General features: G+C 31.7%; 1 pseudogene; it reads right to left on the bottom strand.

Annotated features, from left to right (window-relative positions):
• Window positions 1–16: 16 nt before the first annotated feature.
• LOC124082238 (torsin-1A-interacting protein 2-like) lies at window positions 17–13,682 on the bottom strand (annotated as a pseudogene).
• Between the last annotated feature and the right edge of the window lie 6,758 nt (window positions 13,683–20,440).

Below are 20,440 nucleotides of genomic sequence, written 5' to 3'. Positions count from 1 at the left end.
ATAGAAGTTATTTATTTCAGTCAAGTTTTTTGCTTAATGTTTATTCTGTTCTAGTCAAGATTAACTGTAATGCAGGGTTAACCAGCTACTCTGGAGCCATGTATCATTTTTCTAATCAGTGGAGGACCCAGAAGAAATGGCTGGTACATTTTTTTAAAGGTCCACCTGGTGAGATATTGGGGAGCCTACTCAAGTGGGAAGAACCAAGAAAGAACAAGGCTTCTATTAGCAGGATTAAGAGAATAGCATTCTGGGCAATAATCAGCTCTGTTAATGTGATCTAAGAATATTTGGTAGCAATCATTTTCAGCAAGTTCAATTTGGTACAACCAAAGGCCTATTTCTAAACTAGGGAACCACTGCTGCCCCAAATCAGGGCAATGTGAATTGAAAAGTAGCTGGCTGTTTCCCTGTAGTAAGTTGTTTTTAAGTCCTTTGGGTATAGTATGAGAGAGGAATAGCTGGGTCAAATGGTGGCTCCATTCCCAGATTTCCAAGGAATCTCCATACTGCTTTCCAAATTGGCTGCACCAATTAGCAGTCTCACCAGCAATGTATGAGAGTGCCTTTTCCCCCACATCCTTACCAACAATTATTCTTTTTTGTCTTCATAATAGCTGCCATTCTGACTGGATTGAGATGATATCTTAGAGTAGTTTTGATTTGCATTTCTCTGACTGCTAGAGATGATGAGCATTTATTCATATATTTGTTGATTGATTGTATATCCTCTTCTGAGAAGTGTTTTTCAGGTCCTTAGCCCATTTGTTGACTGAGTTATTTGTTTTTTCAGTGTTTAGCTTTTTGAGTTTTATATTCCCTACAGATTAGTGCTCTATCTGATGTGGGAGGGGTAAAAATTTGCTCCCAAGATGTAGGTTCTCTGTTCACATCAAAGTTTGTTTCTTTTGTGGAGAAGAAACTTTTTAGTTTGAGTCCACCCCATTTATTGGTTCTTGGTTTTAATTCTTGCACTATAGGAGTCTTATTAAGGAAGTTGGGGCCTAATCCCACATGATGAAGATTAGGGCCTATTTTTTCTTCTATTAGACACAGCCTCTGGTTTAATTCCTAGGTCCTATAGGGACACAGCCACTTCAATGTTTTAGCAGCACCATTTACAATAGCTAAACTGTGGAGCCAACCTAGATGTCCTTAGTGGATGAATGGATAAAAAAATGTGGCATATATACAATGAAATTTTACTCAGTATTAAAAAAGAACAAAATCATGGCATTTACAGGCAAATGGATGACATTGGAGAAGATAATGCTAAATGAAGGCAGCCAATCCCAAAAAAACAAATGCCAAATGTTTTCTCTGATATAAGAAGGTTGACTCATAGTAGGGTAGGGAGGGAGAGCATGGGAGGAATAGATGAATTATAGATAGGGAAGAAGGGTCAGAGGGTAAGGGAGGGGCAGGGGATTAGCAAGGATGGTGGAATGTGATTGACATCATTATACAAAGTACATGTATGAAGACTTTAATTGGGTGTCAACATACTTTATATACAAACAGAGATATGAAAAATTGTGACATATATGTGTATCAAGAATTGTGATGCAAAAAATAAAACAACAAAGTACATGTATAAAGGTATAAATTGGCATGAACATACTTTATATACAGAGATATGAAAAATTGTTCCCTATATGTGTAATAAGAATTGTAATTCTTCCCACTGCTGTCATATATTTTTAAAAAATACAAAAAAGAAAACTAAATTTAAAAAAAGAAAAGTATCTGGACTTTGAAAGACAACACAGAATTAAAGTAACAGCAAGAGGCAAAATGACAGAGATGCCCAAATAGCCCGTCCCATTACAGGTTTGGTTTAACAATTTCTTAGTTCAACCAGCATTCACTTCAGAGGGTTTAATGTGGCTTGCACCTCAGTGCAATTCTTCTAGATGTCATTGTCTGTTTTTCACTCAGTTGCAGCTGAGTCTCTGAACTCAGGGACTGATCCAGATGTTATCAGTCACCAGCAGAACAGATCTTAGAACAGCTTCCTCAAATCCTACCTTTGCAAAAAAAAAGGGGGGGGGGGCTCTAGTATCAAATAGTCATTTTTTTTTTCTTGTCCATTATCAGCTGGTAGAGGCACCATACAGAGTTTGTGGCTTATTCTGCTTTGCTGGCACTCTCTCTCGCAGTTATATGGAAATCTTAAGGCCTTGGCACTGTACAGTGCTGTAGAAGGGGCAGGAAAACCTGGCAGAGTTCTCTTGAGAGTGGATCCAATGAAATCTGTCTTGAGAGGAACTTAATCTGGACCCAGTCACAGGAGTAGCTGATGCTGAGTTGGCTGGAGGGTACTGGGAATGCTTCACATACAAGTTCTAGTGGGGATTTGAGTGATTTGTCAGAAGCAGGGAAGTCCTTCAAATGTTCCTTCTGCTCCACAATGCTGGAAAGCAGAAGGTCTTCTCAGATTTTGTTAACTTAAATGAAGATAAATTCCAGCCAGGAACAGTGGCACATGCCTGTAATCCCAGCAATTTGAGAGGCGAAGGTATGAGAATCACAAGTTCAAAGCCACTTTCAGCAACTTAGTGAGACCCTAAGCAATTTAGCAACATCCTGTCTTAAAATAAAAAAATAAAATAAAAAGACCTGAAGATATAGCTCAGTAGTCAAATGCCCACAGGTTCAATCCTTAATTCCAATAGCAAAAAGAAAGAAAAATAATTTCCCTGGCTTGTTACCTAATATTTCACAGAATCAATTAAATGGTTGAAGAATTAGTTTTATAAAGCAAGGCAGAAACAAGGGATTATGGACACCAGGAAAACAAGCTAGTGAGGATGCTCCCTGGGGTGTCTTTATAACTCCATACAGCCAATGTAACTGGGCTCCTGCATTATCATTGCACTATTTTCAACTCTTCTGTGATTGTGTGTTACTATTTTAATTTTTGGAGCCTGACTGTATCACTTTATTGGCAAATTGTGGATCACAGACATCTGTGGATGAAAGAAAGAAATTTCTGAGATCCATTTGGTGCCCTGTGTAGAAAGATAACTACAAAATGGCCATTACTAGAGAAAGAAGAACTGGTCTTAAATGATAAATTTATTAAGTATTGAGTTCAAACTTGTATGCCATCAAACACAGCTTAAACTTTCATTTTTAGGCAATAAGAATTCATAACTATGTCTTAAGCAAAATATTCTTATTAGAACTGTATCTCAGCAAAAACTTTGGCAAAAATGCAGATGATAATACTGTAACTCTAAATATCTATTCATAGAGAATTCAGGAGACCTATAAAATTCTTGAAAACAGATGATAAGTGTCTTAACCACCATAATAATGGTGGTGGGATTTGGGAGGATGAAAGATAAAGAATGGATTTAGACCTTATTTTGAAAGTAGAATTTTGGAGAGTTTGTAACTCACTGGGTGTGAGAGATAATAGAAGTGGAGCAAAGATAGCATAAATTTCTCAACAAACAAATTGAAATGCTGATAAAAAAGTAATTAATTTAGTTTTGTGCCTACCATAGTTGAAATATACTGTAGATTCAAGAATATCCATATATCGATTTAGAGTTTGGTGGCAGAAAAAGGAAGTTCACACATACAGACCTTATTGAGAGCTATAGGTTTGAGAGTCTTTCGCATAAGAAGTCCAAAGACTCCAGAGATATACTGAAAAAGAAGCCTGTAGAAAACACAGCATTAAGTGAAAAAAAAATAGTAAATTAGTTTTTTGGTGGAAGCTAAGAAAACAGACTGAATCAATCATTAACTTAGCATTATCCTAACCTCCTTCAGAGTTGCAAAGAGAAATCATTATTACAGCATTGAAGAATAAATTCATGGCCATGAAGTTTAAAAAGTATTTTTTCTTTATTTTTTTTAGCATAAAGAAAGTTAAATAGGGCTGGGGATGTGGCTCAAGCGGTAGCCCACTCGCCTGGCATGTGTGCAGCCCGGGTTCCATTCTCAGCACCACATAGGAACAAAGATGTTGTGTCCGCCAAAAACTAAAAAATAAATATTAAAAGTTCTCTCTCTCTCCCTCTCTCTCTCTCTCTCTCTCATGCTCTCTCTTAAAAAAAAGTTAATAAATGGTAACTTGAATAGGAGGTAGAGATAAAGAAAGGCCATTCAAAAACATAACCTTACAGAGTAATTACAATATAGAAAATTGATTCTCTAATTCAGGTTTAGTTTAATGTGATTAACTTATTTTAAGGAATAGGTTCATTTATTATTTGAATTATGTACCAACTATAAGAATTCATAATATATTACTTATTCATTTATTATAAGTTAATGTTGAATGGTTAAAATTTTCAAATATTTATGTTTAACTACACATAATGCATAATGATGAATTAGAATCCTATATTTATGGGTTATTCTTGAATTGTATGCAAATACTTCTTTGCAAACAAGCACAATATAAAATAAATTAATATATTTGAAAGGTAATTATTTGACATAAAATAAGATTTGAACTTTAGAACAAGCCAAGATATAAGAATATATTTGTATAATAATCTTTAGCATTAAATGAGAAGTGATATTTTTTGATGAAAAAATATATTCACATAAAAAAGGAAAAGTTAAAAGACACCACTAAGGGATAAGTTATTATATTCAACATTTGTAAAGATAAATTCTCAACTGTTATTTCATCCTTTTTAAGTTAATGTTGAAAACTTAATCAAACAAGCAAAAAAGAAAATCAGTTATAGTTATAATGGTCCTAAGAATAATTATAATTGTATAATATATAATTATATAATATGTATAATGTATAATATGTCTTAAACCATGCCCAACTTTCCTACCAAAGTACAACAAACTGATGTACAAGTTATCAATGTGCCAAGGTTTGAGACACCAGCTCACTGGGTGAATGCTCTTGGTCTTAAGCAGCCTTGTTTACCTGGTGTTTTCTCAAAACTACATTATGGAGGTGTTCCACCATGCAAAGTATTTGCAAATTACTGTTTTAATTGATAAAATGTTTGTTACATACTAATAACCAAATTCTTTTTCCTGAAAGAGTTGAAAATGAAATATCAACTATTAATATTTTTCTTATGATGAAACCATACATGATCTGATATCAAAGTTATACACATAATGAAAATGTAAATAAAATCATTCATCACTCCTCATTTTAAACAATAGAGACATTGTAAGTATTTTGAGTCATTTCTTTCAAAGAGTGTATGAGTATGTTGGTGTCTGTTTAAAAAGCCTAGATGTATTTGTTGAACTAATGAATGATTATTATAGAAATGAAAAAAGCAACAGTATAGAGAGCTGAAATTTGGAGGATTTGGAGTCTAGGATTTTAAATCTGATAATATTAGGTATACTATGGGGGGAAAATAGTTTGCATTATTAATAGGAAAGATTTTTATAAAATGCTCATTTAATGATGCTTATGTCAAAGTTTTATCCTTGCCAGAAGCACCAAGAAATGGATGATTAGAGGCAAAAAAAATCACTTAATTTAAGGTTGGCATATAAAGAATTAAATTTATGTCAAGAATAAACTATTATGACAGGTGTTCATTTGTTAGCATATTTCATTTTGATTATATCAGACACAGGATATATTATTATAAAGGAATATAATAACAGGTATTGTATTTAGTAACAGTTTCTCTAAATTAATTTTAATCACTGAATATGTTTATATCCAATAAAATAGTTTTTATTTTTATTTGAATCTTGTAATTCAATGCCTTTACTACAAATGCACATTTCAGGAGTTTGTGTACATAGATGTATCTTCTAGTCTACTTTCTTGGAGAAAATTCACATAGGTTATTAGAAGAGCTCTATGTGTGCACTTCTCCTTTTTTCAGTCATCTAGTGATTTCTCTGTAGATGGCATTTGCAGAACATGTGCTTTGATACTAATGTCTTTCATGACTTCATAATTTTATTGAACCTTGCTGTGACTTGAAATATTTATTTTATAAAGGCAAAGAGGACTATTATGATTGTGTTAAAAGGGAAAACTAGGCACATGTATTTCATTAGATATAAGCAGATAGATTTGTCTTTCTTAAGAACTTTTGATTTGAATATAGTTCTGGTTCCAATTTACTCCAAATATATTATTTTCTCCTTTTTAAAAATGCTTTTATGTAAGCAGAATTAGTTTATTGAATTCTTCAGTTCTGGCACACTATGTTCATTGGTTAGAGTAAGAATCTTGTTATATTTTGATATCTTATTTTTTTTAGAATTTCTCATAAAGATGTTATGAATATACAGATAAAGCCACTGTTATGTATTTTGTGGCTTAGATGTATTCAATCAAGTGAATCCATAAACACATCACTTTGAAGTGGCTAAATAACGTATACTTTGTTTTAAGAGAAATAAATACAATCCATATGATAAAAAATAAAGCATTGCATTCTAAAATATTAATAAGTCTTGCAAATTCAGAGCACAAAACTGAATATTCTTAAAAAAATTTGCTCAACATTACTGTGTTTTAAACTTACATTTCAACCTTCAAACACACACACACACACACACCTCATGTTTGTGTTTCTAACAAAAACTTGCCATATATATGCCAAATACACACATGGGAGAGAAAAAATAGAAAGTTATGGGTAAAAGAAAATAGAAAAGTCAATGATGAATTTTAGATGGCTTGACAATGTGAACACATAATGCTTCCATGAAGAAAAAAAAAAAAGATTTCAGGTTGTGTTGAAAACACTAAATGGTGTTTTGAGTTCATTTTGACTTTCATATGAAATAACTAAATGAAGTTAAGTAGGCAATTGGTTATACTAATTAAGTAGTAAGGGAGAGGTCTAGATTAAAGAAAAATTAGTTGGAAATGTCTAGCATTTAATTGGTATTTTTAATCATAGGAATAAATGAGTCTTTTAGGGAGAACCTTTTCCAGAGAGATAAGTACATATCTAGTCAGTCATTTCAGAGAGGAAAAAATCAAGAAAGATAAGAATATGTGGAAAACATTATTTTTAAATTAAATAAATGTAAACATTTGATGAAATCCCTACAAGTTGAGTAGTAGTATTGAGTCTATTTGATAGGAGTTTAAAATAAATTCAATCCATGAGGTTATGTAATTTTTTTCCCAAAAAATCTGCACTTGAATAGATGTAAGAATGAGAAAATTTATATTTGAATTAAAACATTACTAAAACATTTTAGGTAAGAAAAATAAGATGGGGGCAGTGAAATGGGAGAGAGAATGAGAATATTGATATTAAGGTGGTTTGTGAAGAAATACATAAAATGGCTAATCAGGTATTCTCAGCTGAGCAAAAATGATAAGGTATATAGGTAATAATCTTTATGTTAGTGAAAAGTTAGTTCTTAGTAAGTACTTCTCCTATGAATAAACGAATTAACTTTCTGAAACATTGTATACAAGTTTAAAATACTGTCTGATAATGAACAGTCACATTAATATTTATATCTTTAGCATTAAAAAGTAAAAGGAAAATCTTTCAGTATCCTAATGAATTAACAGAGACTTTTGTGTGTGTAAAGAAGTTGATATTTCTCCTGTTGTAGATAAATGGTGACCACCTATCTATCTACAACAGGAGAAATTGAAAACCAGTTTTCAATTCTGGTCTTCAATTCTGATCTTAGGTTTACAATTCTGATCTTAAGATTCACCAATTTTTTTAAACCTAATGAAAATATTCTGCTGAAATGCTTGTATAAATAGTTAAATAATAACATGTTGAATTTTAGCAGAACTTTTAAGTAAATCTAATAATAATACTCACTTTATTGACCATGATTTAGGTGTTTTAAAACACCACAAATAACTCAAAGCAAAGCCGAAGGCAATTTTATTCTGACAAATAAACTTTTTTCAATTAATACTTTGAATAAACGGTGTATGTTTCAGAAAAGCCCCCAAATGCCATGAATGAATGCACAGGCTTATGGCTTAGATTCAGTTGGCATTTCACTTGGAAGCCAAATCTTATTTTCATAATCAAGGCCTCCCACCGAAGACTCTTCTCACTTTGGAAATGTGCCTGGTTCATCTAGATGCAAGCCAACTAATTGGTGGGACAACAGATGGGTCTATTCAATTGATATGCCTATCTGCCAAATAAGACTAAAAAGCCTCAAACCAAAATAATACAGCCACCAAACTCAGTGCTTGATCAAATTGGACATACAATCATAGAAAACTTTAATTCTTTTTCATATTTCTTAATTGTAGGATATTAGAAAAAGAAAATTATCTAATTTGGGACAAAACTCTACAGAATCCTGCTATGAGGAAGAATGTTAGAAACCTATTTAATGAAAATAAATAAGTCATAAAACATGAGTGACACTGGTAATTAAATAACCATAAGACTAGCCAAAAATTGCTTTGTATTTGTTTTTTTTTTAATTGAAACTGTAATACAATATGATAGCCAATGATCACAGTAGTTTTACTTGTGTTGACTCCAAATAATCTTCTTGCTGCTTTTTTTTTAAAACTTTAGAGACTCTTTTTAATATATTACAAAGATTTGGGTAATTTTATAGCAAAATAGCAAACTCTTTTCAATTTGTTCATGAAATATTCAGTAAGTCAATAGGTCTGTGATTCTCATCCAATTATCCTTGAATTGCAGTAATTACCCACTACAGGGTACAAATTCATAAAGATAAATTCTGAATTATTTGCTTGAGTTTGATGTCCATTTCCAGACTGACAACTGTGGAAGGTTATAATGGGGAGTGCTTTAAATTTGTGGAGATTTTTTTTTCATGTTAAGAGGGTGGGTCAGAAATCATAAAAACAAATAGAAATGAATGGAGAAACTCATCCATGTATATTGGTTTAACTATCAGGAGCCAGCTAGCTATTATAATTTATGGAAATTATATGTAGATATTCATGAATCCTTTGCTGTGGACTCCATTTACAAACAAAGTGCTTATTTTTGCTGGTTTTTCATAGAATAGGACCATCATCTCTTAGTTCTACATGGAACATAGTCCTACATAAAATGGATTTATTCTAATTCATAAATATATCAAAAGTTACCTTCTTACTCTTGGACAACCATCTTCTAACATATAAAGCCATGGCTTTTATAAATTACCAAAAATAAGCATGAGTCACTACTTTTAATTGCCACCCTAGATCACAACAATATTTGATAATAATAAAAAAATGTCTGGTGAAGTTTAGAAACATTTCATGGAATATTGCATTGGAAAATCTTCTCTGTGTCACTGCCTATTTTTTTTAAATAACTGGCAATACTCTTAAAAAAAGGTAAACCATGATGCATGACTAGTCTTTTCTCTGTCCATATTTCTACTATTTCTTAAACTTTATTTTAAGGAAACCTATTGCCTTCTAAAAACTGAAAATAAATGGCAAACTAAGAAAATAAATAATATTATATTTACAGCAAGCTTTAAATTAATAGTAAGGTTTTCCATAAAGTAGTAATAAATCTAATTGAAGACAGTGTTAGAGAAAGATTCAGCTGCATTTTTAACCTTGTTAGTTAATTTAAAAGAATGATGATGATTTACATTGATATGCTTGTTTCTGTAATGATTTTATATCAACACCAAGAATGAGAACTCATGAATATGTGTGTTTTATTCTGCATGTACAAATGCTCTTGTGGAGAGCACATGAAAACAGGGAGAACTGTTTCATAATGTGTGCTAAAAGTGTGATCTATGGATGAAATTTACTTACATCAGTTAATAGTAGTAGAGGAGAATTAAAAACAACGGCAGGATTCTGACCATATTTTGAAAGTAGAGCATTCAAGATTTTCTGATTGTTGTGAGATAGGAGATCAAACATTTTCTCAACCTTTGAATTGTCTTGTTGGCTGAAGCACAACAGTCAGGAAAACTAGAGATTTCCCCAAATGTGTTTCAATTCAGAGAGGCAAAATATTATCCTTTCAAGATGAGAGATGGGCCTCAGATATCTATTTCATTTGTATATGGCTATCATGCCCTATTACACTGAGTTCAAGTTTATTAATTGGTAACCAATAAGTTTGAAAACAGTTCAATAGCTGTATGCCATATAAAAAATATTTTCATGTTCATAACTTCATCCCTGTGTCTTCCCCTGATGCTCATGTCTCCATATCCAACTTCTAACCTAAGATCTCCATTTGAATATCTACAGATTTAATCCATTACAAACCAAGTTATATTTTCTCTCACTATTAATATCAAGCTTCTTTCACCATCCATATATTAATAGCAGTGGAAAGAACATACTTTCAGTTCCTTAAACTAAGACATTGGGATTATTTTCTCTGTTGTTTTTGTATCAAAGGATTATATTTCTTTAACTTTAAAAATTGTGTCAGAGTCCAGGTTCTGTTTTCCATTGTGAAAATGTAGGTAGAAGGAAGTACTGCTACTAGGCTACAAAGAAGACAGTTATCATACTGGCAGAAAAAAAATATAATCCCAAATGTCATAAGAAAGTCAACTGGTTATTACATACATAACAGGGGAAAAGAAGGAATGCATTGAGACCCATATAATCAAATGAAAGGACTTTTGTGACTCTTTTGTCTGGTTACAACTAAAACCTACAAGGGTAAGAGTCACAACATGATAAGATGCTTTGATTCAGGGATCATAATTCTCAATAATGTAGATTTGGTTTTCTCCTCTTGGCCAACCAACTATAGCAAAAGTGTTCCTATCCGAGGTAAAAAGCAGTCTATAGTTTTGGGTGTCAGCTTAATCAACTGCAGGAATGGAATATTCTATTAATCCTGTCATCTTGTCTCTTGTATTTTTTCCTAGAAATCTACCCAACCAGAATCTTGGAGAATCTACAAGTAGATGAATTATGAATGTAAAAATTAAGTTCAAATGAGCAGATTTAAATGGGTGCTGGCAGCAATTTATCATGGTTCTCTTTTCTGCCAGCTATATCTATACAGCAGGTGCTATGAGTGTTGCTTTCTAATGATTCTCTTTCTTCTGGTGCATCCCTCTTTGAGAATTATTCTTGTTTTAAATATGCTGCCACCCCTTCAAAGAGGTAACCTTCAGTCTTTGGCAGTCTGACATGGAGTTACAAAACATTAGTTACTATGCCTTAAAGTTAGATCAACTGTGGTACTCCAAGGTATCAAACTCTTGCTGAAATGTCATGCTAGCTTAACTATTTTGTACTTCTGTAGCCTGCTTATTTCTCTTCTATTGCAAGTACTCAATCAAGTAACTCCACAAGCAAACAAATAATATACCTCTTACACTATTTCTAGGAAATTCAAATCAAACATAACTTTCTTCATAATCTATTCTAAAATTTATGTGACAAAAATAAGAAAATGTACAAGGAGATATAGGAATTAGGGGATTGTGACCAAGGGAGAGATGGAAAAGTCTTCAGACAAGGAGGATCCATGGAAATTTGTGGAAAACAGATAGGCAAATGATATAGAAGATGCACCAAAAAACAAAACATCTAAAGTCTCTATTTTAGTGTTTATTTATGGTGTATTGCTCTGTATATCAAAACATCATAGACTGGAAGGTTTATAAACAATAGAAATATGCTTCTTTTGGTTCTTGATACTAGAAATCTGAAATCCAGCTGCCAGCATGATTAAGTTCTTGGGAGGATCCTCTTCTATGCTTCAAACTGCTGTCTCCTTCTATCTCCACATGGTAGAATTTCATTCCTGCCTTCAGTGATCCAGTTTCATGATCAAATTATCTCCCAAATTCTCCACCTTCTAACATAATCATAGTGGGTATTAGTATTTCTGAGTTTTGCTGAAATGATTTATGAGTTTTGCTGAAACACATCCAATCTACTGTAGACCCTGCATTGGACCAAGTTTTCCTTCCTTCCACGAGGGAATTGAACACAGGGTGTTCTGCCACTGAGCTACAATCCTAGCACTTTAAAACTTTAAGAGGGTCCCCCTGAGTTTCTCAGGCCCACCTCAAAATTGTAATCCTTCTGCCTCAGCCTTCTGACAAATTGGATTTCCTTAAATGGTGAAAATAGTAGAATTCCCAATGCATTTGATAACAAGAGAACAGAACTGACCAAGGTGCAATGACTCATGCCTGTAATCCCAGCTACTTGGAAAGCTGAGGCAATTGTCAGTCTGGACAATGAAATGAGACTTTATCTCAAAACAATTTTTTTAAAGGGCAAAAATGTAGCTCAATTGGAGAGTGCGTCTCTAACATGGGTGAAATCTTGGGTTCAATCTCTCATAACACCCTCCCCCATTCAAAAAAGACTAAAATCACAAGTTACACTTGTGATAATTATATGGAAACATAGTTGTATTTATAAGAAAGTAAGTAATGATTAACTCCAAGAGAATAAAAAGTCAATTAGGTACGGAAAATTATAATAATGTTATATAGCATTCAGTTGTATGTAGCATTCACACCTTTATATTTTGAACTTCCTGTATATTATCTTTATGTTTTTTAGATTAAGAAATTAAAATACTTTAATTCAAATAACTAATCAATTGTATATTTATATTTTAATTCATATGTTCTTATTACCTAATTTTTGAGCTCAACATGTTCAGCCCATCTGTTTAGATATACTTGTGCTCTTATATTGTGTTTCTCTATTCTTTACTTTTTTATTCTTCCCTAATATTTTTTCTTGGAGTAATTTTCTCTATTTTAAATTTTTTAGTTAAAAAATAATATTAAAATGAATATTTTTATACATTTTTGAAATGGATTTCATACTTTTTAAATGGAATGCTAGGTAAAACATTTGTTTCTTTCTTGGTAACTACTGTCCACTGGTGCTGATAGTGTTATTACTTGCAAAAGTCATTTTAAAGGTTTTTCACTTGCTGCCTTGAAAATCATCTTTATAGCTTTGATAGTGTACAATTCTACCATACGTGAAATATATATTGGTTTATATTTTTTTGGTGACCTAGGACTTTTTTATGCTTTGTGTATTTATAAAGAAATAATAATAATGAGACACAGAGACGAGGTGCAGAGGCAGGGAAGGTGGCAGAGTGGCTTCTTGTCCAAGTGGCCACATTTATTTATAGGTTACATTAGATCATTAGTACCATAACCACATTATTGTTTAGAGTATCAGTGAGGTTATTTATTTCTGCAATTACATTTCACAGTTACAATACGCAATGTTAGGAGCTTCGTGAAGTTCTCAAGAAAGTCCATTGTCTGAATTTACTGTTAGGCGGGCAGCTCCAGGAGCCCTGGAGCTTGGTGAAACATTGTAGTTATATAGCAAACAGGTTCTTCTAATCCCAGGAGCTTTGTGCCTGCAATCAAGGTTGAGGCTTGATGAGGCTCTAACACAGAGGCATCTCAGGGCATTGCCATACCAGCTAGACATAGCACATATATTAGCTATATTATTAGATTCTAAAAGAGATTACAGGGCACTCTAAGGGTGGAAAACAGGGTGCCTATTACCCCCACACCCAACCCCTGGGTGTTTTCTCACCAAGGGGACACTTTCCTGTACATTTCCATGATCAGAATCCCTACATGTATCCACTAAGATGTCTCTTTTATTAAAATATATATTTATTATACCAGGATTCTCTATTAAAAGTTTCATTGCCCTTATATTGGTCCTTCTTACCTTATCTGCCAAACATCTTCACTTCTTCTTCAATAGTTTCCATTTTTACATTTCTCTGTGTTGCATTTCGCTTCATTTCTCCAGATCCCTTCCGACTTTATTCACTCTTCTCTTCAAGTGTGTCAAATCTACCACTGAAGCCTATCAATTTTAATTTTATATATTATTTTTTATTGATAGATTATCTAAATTTTGGAGTTTTAGAAAGTTTTATTGGTTATTTTAAAGAAATATGGTCTTTTTGATACTCTCATGTCATAACTAAATTTTAATTTCTTTTAAACAACAATAGTAATGATGTAAGAATCTATGATATATGATTTTTGTATCTGAAATATTTCCAAATCTGGCATCACTGCATGAATTATTCATCTATTTTTATACAAGAAAATTTGTGTTATTTTATAATTCATGACTTTGAGAACTTTCCAATTTTTTTAAAAATGTAATTATTTAAGCTCTGAGTTTATACTATTTTCTTCCTCGAGACATTTGCCCTTTCTTTTGCCATGTGCCTATGATAATTAAAGCAGCAAGATAATTTACTTTTTTGTGTGTATGAATGTGACTTTGTAGACAATGTGAAGAGTGTAATCTAATTCTAGGTCCTCCTGAAAACCAGCCCATAACCACACAATTACAGGGAAGTATTTTCTTCCATTTTATGCACCCTGATTTAATCCAAATAAATATTCTTAGTTTTGACTCTATTGGGTAATACTTTAATTTTCTTTTTTTTTTCTGGTTTGTTTAGTGTCTTTTAGCATGATGCTCAATACTTGATCTCAGGTTGAATATAGTAATTTCAACCATTCACCATTTTACATATTAAACTTATTTGTCAGTTCCAGGTGGTAAATTGAATTAAATTTCTAGGATATAGTAGAAAAAAACATTTCTCTCTAAATATGCACATTTACTTTTTCATTATTGTCTGACAATTTTTTTTTCCATTCTTATAAGACTATCTATAAATTTATTCATTGGTAAAATATATATTAAACCAAAAGTTTTTAAATTTTGTGACAGAATTTTAGCTTGTGTATTCCATCAAAATATCAGAAATCATAGTTTTCAGTATACATTTTATTAATGTTTTATAAAAAAGAAAAAATATATCATTAATTCCTTTTCTTTAAGGTCTTCTTTCTTCTAGTACCCCTGTGTCTGACATTTCTTATTCTGATCTCTATCTTGCTAGCTACTATTCTTGGTCAAACAGACCTTCCTGAATATATTTTAAACTCTATATTTTCTTTTTTATTGACATAATATTTACTGTATCTATTAATGAGATTCCATACATGCATACATTGTGCATGGATGAAATCCAGCCTCCCTTTTTTCAACTTCCCCAATTACAGAGCATTCCAAATCTCTAGTAATTGCTATTCTACTTTCATGTTGACATTTTTTATCTTCATGATATGAAGAATAGTACTTGTCTTTCTGTATTTAGTTTATTTCTAGTCAATGTTTTCTAGTGCATGAATTTTTTTTCTCTTATATTTTGCCTCAATCTCATATGAAACTCTCAAATCCATAATCAATGCCTCATTTACAATGAAACCAAGGGATCAGAAATGGAAAAAGTTAAAGCAAGTACATCCAGCAAACTACTGAAGAAACCAACAAAATTTACATAATAGGAAGTTCAACATAGTATGTTCATAATTTTCTAATACCTAAGCTATTCACTTATTGATGTTTCTCCATAATCTTTAGAATAAACTCAAATTTCGTAAAATGTCACATTGGCTATTACTAAGAATTAAATACAAATTATCTTGCCTGAAAAAAACTGTATTTGGCAGTAATTATATTTACTTTTTTATCCTTATGTTGTGATTATATCAGTGAGTAATAATTATACCTTCTGTATACCATTGGACATATATTTTGTCACTTTTTACATTATATTTGTCTTATTATTTCTCTCCCTGCCCTTCTATATGTCAAAGATCTGGCCTTTCATTTATTTCTAAAGGTCAAATCACAATCAATCCTTTTTGGATTTTTCCCTCATTATTTTAGGTTAGTGTGGATGGCTTACTGTCAAAAATTCTATCCTAGACATCTATTATACAAGAAAGCTCAGTCTAAATATCATCTCCTGGTGATGAGTTCCTTAACTCAGTATTAATCGCTTTTTACCAAATGTCAGAATCTTTCATGACCTTCTATTTGTTAATTTCATAGAATGTAACATAGTATAATTCTGTTTGTCACATATTAGATGCTAAGTAAATATGTTTAATAGAGAAAGGGACATCTCTTTTCTACACTTTTATGGGACTTGTGGAGCAGGATAAACTATTGGTTCTTCTAAAACTTATTCCACAAATATACTTTTTGGACTATAACCTGAGTAGTTTGGTGGGTAGCATATGACAATGATATATTTTAAAACCATGGAGAATAGCATTCTCCACTGACTACCTAAGTGTGGATAATAAATCCTTACATAGAATTCAGTTTTATTGTCAAAGTCTGGAAGATTAACTGCTATTAAGAACTGGAGAGAATAAAAGTAATCAAATGAGGAAGAGATACTGCTTGTTTTATAGCCATTTGAACTTTACTGATGATATAAAAAATTGAGCAAGGCACTATTTAAGAAGAGAGTTAAAAGTCAGAAGTGTCATTGATTGATGTTTGAATACCATCTCACATAAGTTCAAAATTTCAGAGTAAGTCAGAGCTGTCTTCTACAGCTCAGAAGGTTATTTGTATATATTGTTAAATAGAATTCACTAAAACAGGTTTTCTAATGTTTCCTTAAATAAATATTTTAACATTTATTTTAGCTTCCATAATTTCTTAGGCACTACTACTAGAAAGATAATGCATATAATATTTTGTGTTTTCTATGCATGTAGAAAACCTACAATAAAAAGCTACCTTCTCCTTTTCTTATGAAATATGTAATACGTAAGCATAATAACTGATTTTAAGATTCACTTTTGGACCCACAAAAAGAACTGTGTGTTGAGTCTCACATTCGGAGACTGTGTTTATTCTAGCAAATATTTTAAAAGTGTAACAGCTTAGCATAATCATTTTACAGATATATATATATATATATACACATATATATATTACACATAATATATATTTTAGAGTATATTGCATATATATATATATATATATATATATATATATATATGGAGAGAGAGTTTTAAATCACAGTTTGGAGGTAAAAAAATCCATTTATTTAGTTCGCAGAAATACAGTTTCTAAGTTGTAAAATGCATAAGTTCTTCTTCAACAATCTAATGTAGTAAATGCAGCCCATTTTCTGCAGATACTTTTGTTTTCAAATGAAGTTTTCTGTTTTAACATTACTTATGCAGACAAATTAAAACAAAGTCAGTACAGAAAATACATTTAGTACACTGTCATATTAATAAGATTAGTTTAAATGACTAAATTTATGTAAATTGGTCATTTTTTTTTCTTTTTCTCTTTATTTTTTTCTCTTTTCTGTCTTCCTATTTCTTTCTTTTATATTTTCCTTTCTCATTTTTTTCCTTTCTCCCCTGCCCTTTTATTAACATTTCTTGTTGATCGGAATAGACCTGAATTAAGAACAGACAAATGTAGGGAGAAATATTCAGAAATTACTTTCTGTGTTTCAGAAGCATCTATATTATTCATGACCAAGTGAGAAAAATAAATGCCATAAAAGAAAAAAAAAATATATATATATATATATTTACAACCACTCTGGCAAATAAAATGAAGGGTACCCATATTATAGTTAGAAAGATCTTGACTGGAAGCAAAAATATGAGTCCTGTTCTTGGTTTTGGAAGGCTGTGTGATAAAACCTGTGGGAAAGCACACAATGCTAGCAAGTAGTTGCTTTCAACAAGAATTGACATTGCAAGTGGGAGACACATGGAAAAATCTTTGGAAAATTGTTTGGATATCACAGTGAGAAGACAACATCTAGTGTTTTGTATGTAGAGAAGTCAAGGATTCTTCTTGGTCTCTTAAAAATCATAGGCTAGACTCCTGCAACCAGAGGTTATTCAATCACAAACAAATAGCATGAAGATGGAGAAAGTCTGGTCTGTTTGAAGACCATCTCACATCAGTTCAAAATGCAGTCAATAAATATTTAAATTTGTGTATGAATATTGGCCTTACAGGAACATTCTCACAGGTTACATTAGGGAATTTCCACAAGAGTAAACTAATGTCATATTAAAGTATAATTCACAGTATAATAAAATATAATTCACAGTATAATAAAATAAAACTAAATCAAATCACAATATCTTAATTGTGGTACTCAATTCTTAAATGATTGCTTTTCATAAACATTCACAATTTGTTAATAGTTTTTATTTATCTTAAAATGAATACTCAGCTTACACTTAGTATTAAGTGTAATACTTAATACTAAGTGTAAATATAAAGTCATGAAATATAAGAATAGTCTTACTTATCTCACTAGGATGCCTCTGATTCTCTGCTTCAAACTCTTATATTTTGATCTCCTGATTTTGATTTCTGGGAGATTTCTCAATAATCATTATGATAAACAATCAAATCTGAAGTTTTTGTTTGAAGGCATGCTTTCTTATTGGCCAAACTATTTCATCAGTTTTTTTTTTTTCCTGTACATGGATAAGAGCAGGTATCACCGCAAAGACTGAACAACTCTTTATAGAACAGGTTTGTATGGTTTTGGTAACGAAATTAATATTAAGCTTCTAATCTATTTACTTTCTTTCATTTCCAGGTACAAATAACTAGCTCCTAGATTTCTTGTTGACAAAGATTTTAAGCCTTATGAATCTTCTTTATTTTCTACATTCTGTATCTAACCCATCCATTTATCCCTGTTTGAGTTGTGGTAACTGAAACTATTGAAATTATAGGGTTGGCTTTCAAAACACTAATCTCCATTGAAAAAAATTTTATTGTTTGGGTCTTTGATGTCTGACCAAGGCTGCTAGTGGAAAACTGCTTAGGAAGATTCTTAGTAAAGGTCTTTTCTTGTTTTGGAAAGTGATTCAATTGGTTTCCCCACTATTAATTTAGATTATAGACTTAGCAAAAACTTTTCCCTTGGTAGCACTTTATTTTTCCATTACTACTTATACACTGGTTGATTCTTTATTAAAATATATACTTCAACCGTAACTTACTATTATGGTTTACTGATGGGGTGTTCCCTTGAAACTCCTATGTAAATGCAGAGATGTTCTGAAATAAAATGATTAAATTATGAGAGCTGCAAAGTAACTGGTCCATCCTAGCTTGAAGGGACTAACTGAGTAGTAATTGTAGACAAAGTGTGCCTGAAAGAAGTAGATCACTTTGGAGCTTGCTCTGGAAGGGTTCATCTTTCTTGCAGTCTCTTCCCCTTTCTCTGTTTGCTTTCTCACCACAATTAGGTGGGCAGTGCTCCTCTGTCATGCCCCTCTGCCATGATATTCTGCCTCATATTGAGCTCCGAACAATGGAGTCTGCTTACCATGGACTAAATCTCTGAGTTTGATACATGTTAAAAATTGACTTTTTCTCCTCTAAATTGTTCTTGTCATATATTTTGGTCACAGCTATGAAAAGCTGACTAACACACTCACTAAAAGCATGAAACAACACAACAAAAATAAGCACAAATAGATTATATCTTTCTACTATCTCCTTTATAATCATATACTTGGTATATATAAGGTATGCTTTCTTAGTTGTTATTAAATGTTACTAAAAGATTTTCTGGAGAATAACCAGGAGCATTTGATTTTCAGCCTGTAATATTTCTTTACTAGGTATACTTCCAGGGATAAATCATGTCATATTTAGTTTTTCTTGTTTCATGACCCTACACTCAGGTAAAATAATGTAATATTTAAGGTCTACCCAAAGCTTCTTTAATACTGAGATCCTAAATTTAAATGGCCCAAATAAAATAAGAACTTATTTATTTTTCACCTGATAATCCAGAAGTATTGTGAATCTGATGGCACAGAGCTATATCTAGCCAAAAATATTCCAGTGGATTTTCTTGGTACCTTCCATGTTGCTACTTGGTCATTTCCTAGGCTTGAGCTATAATTCACATTTTTCAGTATGCCCAAATCACAGGCCTTCTATCATATAAAAATGTAAATGTTGAAAGTTAAAAGTTTATGTTAGGGAGTTACACATTCCTTCTAGTCATATCCTATTGCCCAAAATTTAGTTACATAGACACACCTGATTGTCAAAGAGGTGACAAAGAATTCAAGGAAAGTAATCTCTTAAATGACAAAAGTACTGCTATATCAAAAAAGTCAGAAGAAATGAGTATTGAAGAACAAGCAACCATCTCTGCTAAAAAGAATAATTCTAAAGAAATTAGGGGATTTAAGGAAAACATTGAGTGGTTTAACATATAATCAGTGATTATACAAAGTCCATTATATATGGTGATATGATAAAAGCAAGCTGTAAACTCATTCTACTATGAATATATTTCAGGAAAAAGATCAAAATGTATACTTTTGTTTATGTAAAAACTGGTATAAAGATGGTATAAAGATATTTAGTATTTGCATAGGAGTTACACAGTAGGATGAGAAGGTAGTGGAAGGGAAGGTATGATTAATTCCCTTCTATATCTTTTTTTTTTTTACTATATTGTTTTGTATGCTATAATAGCACTTTGTAATAGCTTCATTTTGAAAAAAAAAGACAAATGAAGAAAGTTTTGAAAGATTCTTATTAGAAACTCTTTTCAATTAAAACTTTAGTCATTAGATCTCATTATTCAAATAACTGAATTTGCTACACTGCATTCACCAAAAAATATTGAGAAACTATTATATGCAAGAGACT

This window comes from Marmota monax, unplaced genomic scaffold (assembly GCF_021218885.2).
Source record: "Marmota monax isolate L192 unplaced genomic scaffold, Marmota_monax_Labrador192_F-V1.1 WCK01_AAM20220418_F8-fsc00132, whole genome shotgun sequence".
Lineage (NCBI taxonomy): Eukaryota > Metazoa > Chordata > Mammalia > Rodentia > Sciuridae > Marmota > Marmota monax.
The sequence above is the reverse complement of the archived record's forward strand: the minus strand, read 5'-3'. Positions and strand labels throughout refer to the sequence as shown.